Source organism: Ahaetulla prasina, chromosome 2 (assembly GCF_028640845.1).
Source record: "Ahaetulla prasina isolate Xishuangbanna chromosome 2, ASM2864084v1, whole genome shotgun sequence".
NCBI classification, from domain to species: Eukaryota; Metazoa; Chordata; class Lepidosauria; order Squamata; family Colubridae; genus Ahaetulla; species Ahaetulla prasina.
In genome coordinates this window covers 132,548,122-132,556,370 of record NC_080540.1, presented here as the reverse complement: position 1 = coordinate 132,556,370, position 8,249 = coordinate 132,548,122, and the positions used below count along the sequence as shown (strand labels likewise).

The 8,249-nt window shown below is 40.6% G+C and overlaps 1 long non-coding RNA gene across 1 annotated transcript; it reads left to right on the top strand.

Moving 5' to 3' along the window:
- Positions 1 to 6,149: 6,149 nt before the first annotated feature.
- On the top strand, positions 6,150 to 7,934 carry LOC131193361 (uncharacterized). The gene is made up of 3 exons (XR_009153900.1): positions 6,150 to 6,234; positions 7,505 to 7,567; positions 7,815 to 7,934. It is a non-coding gene; the product is annotated as an uncharacterized LOC131193361 (long non-coding RNA).
- Positions 7,935 to 8,249: the final 315 nt, after the last annotated feature.

Sequence of the window (8,249 nt, the reverse complement as noted above, 5' to 3'; positions counted from 1 at the left end):
GTTTCCAACTGGGATCTCTCATGATAACAAGGCATTCTGGAGAATCTCATTGCAACATGGCTTAAAAGCAGTGGTGGGTTTCAAAATTTTTTACTACTGTTCTGTGGGTGTGGCTTGGTGGACGTGGCATGGCTTGGTGGGCGTGGTTTGGTGGGCTTGGCAGGGGAAGGATACTGTAAAATCTCCATTCCCACCCCACTCCAAGGGAAGGTTACTGCAAAATCCCCATTTCCTTCTGATCAGCTGGGACTTGGGAGGCAGAGAATAGATGGGGGTGGGGCCAGTCAGAATTTTTTACTACCGGTTCTCCGGACTACTCAAGATTTCCGCTACCGGTTCTCCAGAACTGGTCAGAACCTGCTGAAACTCACCTTTGCTTAAGAGCCCCAGATTAATGTGGGCAGCAGCAATGGGCCAAATAGATCAGAGGAGTGACACTGAAAGAGGGAGGCCAACCTTTATGAGCCAGAGCCCTGAGGCAATACGGGAAGACCCCCTGACCGGGTTCATATATCCTTCCAAGTTATAATGTGGCTTGTTCTTTGGTGGTTTAGTGCAATGTGAAAACGCAATCATTTTTTATTATCAATTTTTTTAAAACCACCCATCTTCCTCACAGAGGGATTCTGAGCGGTGTGCAAGTAAAACATTAAAATAAATTTTTAAAATGCTTTACTTCTTACTATGGTGTATGAACCTAGCTAAACGTGAGATACGAATCATCAGCCCATGTAGTTAACAAAACTGTGATTTAACACAATGTATGAACCCAGGCAGAGATATATTCCTTGCTCCTTTTCTGGTAATACTGCTCATATATGCTATAAGAGCCCTGGTGGTGCAGTGGTTAGAATGCAGTATTGTAGGGCTGACTCTGTGTTCTTACTGCCAGGAGTTTGATCCTAATGGGCTCAAGGTTGACTCAGCCTTCCATCCTTCCGAGGTGGGTAAAATGAGGACCCAGATTGTTGGGGGGCAATGTGCTGATTCTGTAAACTGCTTAGAGAAGTCTGTAAAGCATTATGTGGCAATATATGTCCAAATGTTCTTGCTATTGCTCATGATCCCCTTAAATACAGAAGTGTTTGTTATAGATAGTATAGCTCCTAGGCTCTGAGCCTCTTTCAAACCTTCCTTCTTCTCATCTGTTCCAAATCCTTCTCCAGTTCCCTCTTTTTCCTGTAATATAAACTAGGAAGAGATACGTTGCATCCCCATGTGTTGATTGGCAGTTCCATCACCCAATCTTTTCCTTTATGCAGTTACCTTGTACTCAGCATACATTGGAGAGAGCTGAACTGGAATTATAAATTGCTGCCCAATTGTGTTGGATTTAAACTTAATATGTATTCCTGACCTTTAGTAGTCTGGTTTGGCACACATCAAATTTCTGCTTCAGTCAAGTTGTGATGCAGTGCCTAATTTTAAACTAGATAAGAACTGTTTTTCCATAGCTAAAATTCCATAAAGTTAATGGCTTGTGTCAGTGTTGCCCCATGTAAACAGTGTGGCCATGGATCTGAACTTTTGATAATGCCAATAGTTTACTTTCATGCTATATTGAGCAAATTGGAAAAAAGAGCCCCATTTAAAGGTGTCTGCAAGGTTGTTGGGCTTTTTTGCTTAAAACTTGGAAAGAAAACTGTAGAAGGCCCAAATGTCTAAAACTGGTCCTCAGCTGCTGCTCATTCCCCAGTTCCCTCAGTTCCTCATTCCCCTGAAGTGTGTGATGCAAACCAATTGCATTGGTTTGAAAGCCTGTCTTTACCAGAGAATTTACAGATTGGGAAGAAATCATCTATTGCTTTAATGCAGTGGTAGTCAACCTGGTCCCTACTGTCCACTAGCGGGCGTTCCAGCTTTCACGGTGGGCGGTAGGGGTTTTGTCCGATACTGAAGCACTTTCCTTTTTTTTAATTTAGTTGACTTTTTAAAAAAATTCATAGCATTATTTAAAAACATTTTCATTAGGTTTTCATAAAATTCCCCATGACAATTTAAATTTCTGAAAATATACTATTTGTATCGCCCGCACATAAGTTTAGTTCACGTTATGTAAGTGAAGCTAAATGGTTCTATAGTGCGACCGCACACAAAAGAGCCTCGTCCTAGAATAGCTCGCACATCTCCCTCCACAACACTCAGCTGTAACAGACAAGCAGAGCTGGTAGCTGGTGCCCACCCCCAACCTACTTTATAAATTACCATTACTGTGGAATCGGTGGGCGGTTAGAAAATTTTACTACTAACAGAGATACAAAAGTGGGCGGTAGGTATAAAAAGGTTGACTACCCCTGCTTTAATGTAAAGTAACATACTCGATTGCAAACCACAGGGATAACCAAATTTTCCGCAGTACATGAATGTACTGTGTAAGCTCCATTCTGCCATTAATACTTAGGTCATGATTTTAAAGCTGATTAATCTGTTAATTTCCAAAGGGTTTTTTCCCCCTTTTTGTAGCAGCTGCCTACAGCAGGATTTATCAAAATGCCTCAACTCTTAAAAAGAACAGTTGCTGTTTTTTTCTGATAGTACAGTCCATCCCTTTCTTCTGCATACTATGAAATCCAAATGAATCTTGGTTTAATCTCCTGAGGAACTGAAAAAGTTTAATCTTTTGGGCAAAAGAAAGCTGGGGGGAGGGGGAATCATCTTTCAGAGAACATCACTAGCTTAAGAAGATGATGAACAGATTCCTTCCTTTTTTCCCCCAAAGGGTTCAACCAGGGCCACCACCGGGCTTGAGTTTCTCCTGCAAGTTCCCTGAATGAGTCCTCTTTGCCTCCTTCATTATAGGCTGACATCTCACCTCAATCAGAAACTGCCAACACACTGCCTGATTTGTGTTGGCCTCTTCCTCAGGTCTCCTCCGGTGCTGCAGCCACTTTCCTTCTCCCCCACCTTGCCCACCCCCAAAGCTTACCTTCACCAGCTCACACAAGAACTTCTGGAGGGCTGAACAACAGTGGATCAGTTTACCTTGCTGCTAGGTGAAGCTTCCAGCTGGCCACTGCAGCCCTTTCTTCCTTTAATTTCTTTGTGTGGCAACCAGGAGAATTCCGCAGAGAGTAAGGAAAACAACCTTGATGGAAATATGCAAGAACAATTAGTTAGGCCAAGAGGGCTGAAACATTTTTTTAAGTGCTGAGAAATGAGATATCTGAAAATGACTCTTCACATGCAGTGTAAGAAGAAGGAGAGAGTATAGCACAATTAGACTGCTGTAGCCAATATTAATAAAAGTACTAGTCTTCCTATGAAGTTGATTTCCTGTGGTTGCTAGACTTGATTTAATGTTTCCGATCAAATCAATGAGCTATATAATCTGATCCTAGTGGAGCCAGTAAATACAAGGCAGCATCTCTGGCCTTTCTTTCCATTTTATTTGTACAGCCTTCCACCAACTACCTGTAGTAGACTCTCACTACAACTGTAGTGGGGGCATGTCTCCCCCACTTTCCCCACTGATTCTGCAGATCAATTTTTATTAAGTCAGATAACTCAATACCAGCAATTATATAATCAAATCGTTCTGGAGAATACTAAAACTGTTGCCCAAAACTATCTACTAAAGAACCATGGCCAGGTTTAAATTTGGAATGGAGGAATGAGATGGAGCAAGCCATCCTTCAAAAGATAATCCAATTCATACTTTGGGCAGGCCAAGCCTTAGAATGACTGAATGCTTGACAAGAAGCATTTTAGCCCAGCTTGTGTAAACACTTTGCTGATTGAAGCAAAATGAAGTTACGTCTGAGCCAAGGTTGGAGCGAAAAACAAGGCTGTGCCAGCCACATCATGTCTGGCATAACCCTGCATACACAAACTAGGCATCACCTTCCAGTCCAGAAAAGAGATTAAACAGATTAAAACAGCATATTATAAGTCAACTGAGTGGGCATACCCACAAGAGAGAAATTACAGTACAATTTGTGCTCTTGATCAGATATTTGTTGGGTTAAGAATAACAGAAAAGTTAAGATTGAGAATTAAAAAGGGAAAGGGAAAACTTCAGGGTTTAATTGATCATTAATTATAATGAAGAATTCCTTTCTCAGGTAGTGTTCAAAATCAAGAAATTAAGACCAAATACTAAGTCTTTAGTACATAAGCAAACAAGATTTCCCGCGGAGATATGGTGAACTGGATTCACAGAGCTGACCACGGCAGCAAAACTCAAGGAACTTTGAGTAGACCACTTCCCTGGAACCTATCCAGATAAGGAAAGGACAGGAGATTGCTCATATATGCTCTGGATAGCTACTCCTTGCAAGCAGATTGCAGGACAGCAACTTTCATGAGTTTGACCACCAGGAGATAAAGGGATCAATCATCTTGTTCACAGTTGCAGCAGTGACTTTTAAAGGACACTAAATTTGCAAACCTCACTTTCTAAGCACTTTTGAAAAATGCCTATTAACCATCTTAAAAATATTAGAGACCTTCATAATGAAAAGCTTATCTTCAACTCTGAACAAAAGAAAAATTAATTATAAGCTAAAGAGTTTCAAATAAACAGCAAAAAGCTATATAAGATTTTGATCTAACAATGTTGCAAATGGATTTAGGGTCAAGATAAATTTGGAATGTTGACATTTACTATAAGATTTTGGAATTAACTAAAAAAAACGGCCTGTCATTTAAGTACTTAGTTTTGCTATCCTGGCTATTAAAGCTATAAAAAAGATAAGTTACTGTATCTTCCTTGAAGCCTTGAGTCTGGCCCACAGAAAGAAAGAAAAAAATTCCAGCCTATCCTTGATGTCAATTAATACTAGAAATTACATAATGACACAAAATGTTATAACATTGGAAACATTAAAAGAGTTCATTGAAGAATGGAGCAACAAATTACAGTACTACAATAACAACACTATCAGCAACGATGTCTGGATGTCTGAATAGACTATGTTCAAACTATTCTAATAAAGGAATGACAGATGTGGAACAAATTTTACCTGACAAGACAGAGAAAGTAACAAGAATGGAACTACAAATAACAGGCCAAGACAATGATTTGCAAAGGGACACTTTACTATATATTCAAAAGAAACTGGCTGAAGTTTTTAAAATTAAAAAGAAAGTACAAATGATAAACCAAAAGATGACCTGGAAAATATTTTTTATTGGATTTATGAAAGAGGTTTGTTAAAGCCTTGAGGAAATCTGTGTGATGAGATAAAGAAAAATTGAAAAGAAATCTAATCCTATTATATATATATATTAATATATATATATTAATTGGATAAAGATTAAAACTGTTAAAAGGAAAGAATATAAAGTTGGTTTATTTGATCAAGGTTAAAATAAGACTTGGGTGAGAGCAATGTTCTGGCAATCCCTTATGGACTTTTTGCTGACCTCAGAATTGAAAAATTAATGTTTTATGAATTCACTTATAAATAAGGGGTAGAATATGCAATGAAAAGATACCTATTTGTAACCTTACAAGGGGTGAAGAATTATGAAATATGTTTACACTTGTTGTGATGAAGGTTGGAAGTCACTTCTTTATATATTTCTTTTCTTGTTACTACATTCTTTCTTCCCTTTTTCTTTTTTCATCTCTCTCTGGACGTTATATGAAGAACTGAGATGATAGAATCCAACTTGTAATGCTTCTTATTACTGAATTATTCTAAGGATCACAAAATCATTGCAGTCTAAATGCGCTCCTGTAGCGCACATTAGCTTCATCCATCACTTCCCAGCGACTAATCTCGGGGCTCCCTCCCTCTGCAGACTGGGTAGTGTTGGGTTCCAAATATCTAACAGCAAAGGGAAATGAAATACTTTGGGTGTATATCAAAAGCAATGAGTGTGTTTCTGAGAATGACCCTAAAAGTAAATAATTAGATTGATGAATTTAAAAAATTATCTACTGTCTGATCTTGGTACAAACTGGAAAAAGATGTCTGCAGAGCAATTTTGATCGGTAAAATCTAGGCATATATTACAATCTAATATAGTGCCCGTTATGGCAAAGCAGAGTTTGGCTTGAGAACTGACCCTATGCAAAATATTGCTTTCTATTCTTGGATTTAACCCAGATCTTAAGTATATTTTGAAGTGCTGTCATTTGGCGGATTTATGTACTGTTGAAGCTAATTCAAAATGTTACAGCTTCATTTCTTTTTAAGGGAGGGGGGAGAGCCCTGGGCCTCTGGGAACAAAATAAAGAACCCGGCTGTGATGTTCTCCCAGAGAAGCAAGAACAAAGCCACTCCCTAGGTGAGCAAAGAGACGGGAATGAGCTTTGAACTAAACAACATCTTGCATCAAGGATCTGAACGAGGCATAATCGACAGATCTCTGGTACAACATCTGGCACCCTCAAAGAGAATCAGCCCTTCAAGCTGAATAATGCAACGAGGGTGAAGAACTTGTCCTTTTAATTAATCCTTCGAATTGAGTATAATAAAAACAATAACGGTACAGGAATAGTCATCGTGAAGGGTGCCTGATTAGGGAAAGTTGCTCCATACTATTAAATATTTGGGTAGATTTGGATCAGGGCCTGTTGCGAATAAAAGTCTGAGGAAAGTCTAAAAGGAGCTTCTAAAACAGAGGTGTCAAATTCACGGCCTGCGGGCCGGATGCATCACATGCTGACTCCGCCCCTGCCCAGTTTAGCATGGGGGAGGGGGAAAGTCCCGATACGTCATGTGATGCTGCCGTGATGACGCGAGTTTGACACCCCTGTTCTAAAAGATGCATCTCATCAGAGCAGATGGCATGAGAGGGAAAATTCATTCACGAGTCGCCTCTGCCAGAACACGGATTTGGGTACCCGCCAATTGTGACTTGATGGAGTTTGGGTACCCCACCCTGCTTGTTTGCATAATCCTATTTGGGGACAGCTTGGGATCTCCGCCATCTGCTTCATTTCAGCAGTAAAACAGCCTTGCGTGTTCAGAAACTATTCCTTGTCTCCAGTGTTAATGAGCTCGTGTGCATCCCCACAGCATGGCTCCAGTTAAAACCAAGCCAAACCAAACCTTGCCTTTCAAAGAGTGCATAAAACAGCCATGAATCTCATAGGGGTGCCTTAAGAGACTCACAATATAAAATTAGGTCCAAATCAAGAGCCAGGCCAAGAAATCTGGAGGCATTTCTGACAGCTCCATGAGCACATAAGGCCTACCCAAGCTGGTTGAAGGCCGGGCTTAAAAACACAGGTGACATTTTCTAGGGTAGGAAAAGCTTTAGGGAACTGACTCAGGGATGGACTTCTGATGAGGCCGTACATAAGGCAGCGTCCTGCTTCCTTGCCTTGGCGTTTCCCATCTACCCTGACAGATTGGCTAAAGCTCTTAAGGGACCAAAAGGATTGGATTTTAATTCCATAATTATTTGCTTTGGGAGAGATATTTGTAATCACTGCAAATGAATCTGAAGGTACTGGCAGGGGCCTGGAAAGAAAATCCCAAGCCCTCTGCAGAATTCTGTTCTATTCTGCTTTTGGCAGGGCCCTCGAATCTTCTCATCATCTCACAAATAGACCCAGGATCCAACCAGGGGATCTTCCTGATCTCCTGCTGCCTCAGACACTTCCTTCTGCCAGGTGAGGCTGAGCCAGGAGTTCCTCAGTTGGAAGCAGGGATTCCCCCTCAACAAAACCGCATTGTCAGAGGCATCTCTTGGGCAGTGGGTTGGAAGGAGCGGGGAAAGGCTTCCCTTCCTTGCACAGTACAGCTTTGCTCATGGGCTCACTAATTCATACACGCAATAAATGTCACCATGGAAACAGGACTTTGCAAACAAATTGTCTGTACTGATGGGTTTTTTTTCTTTCTTTCTTTCCCTTTTAGGCTACCAACAGGACTCTTTTTTTCCTTCAGGCTCCAAAAAAACACGGAAGAAAGGGAGCAAGACTGGCCCTTCTCCAAAGCGCAGGATGCTTTAAGCAGCTAGGAAACTCAAACAAAAACCATAGAAAATATGTGGGAGATAACATAGAAATCTCCTTCTCAAAGAGAGAGGGGGAGAGAGAGAGCGATCTTACCTCTGGGAAAAAAAGATTACTAAAAGATTAAGGGACCACATTGTCACTTTATGCTGAATAATCCCAAGGGATGAGCAGAAGATGTACTGGAATATCTGGCTGAGATTTAAACATCATTTAGTTGTTCATTCCTAGTGTATCTTCTTCCCCCGTGAACAGAACCACTATCTTGCGCTTACCTCAGCTTTGGGGACTCCAGCATTCCAGTAAAAATCAAAAGCCAAAATGCCATTTATGGACC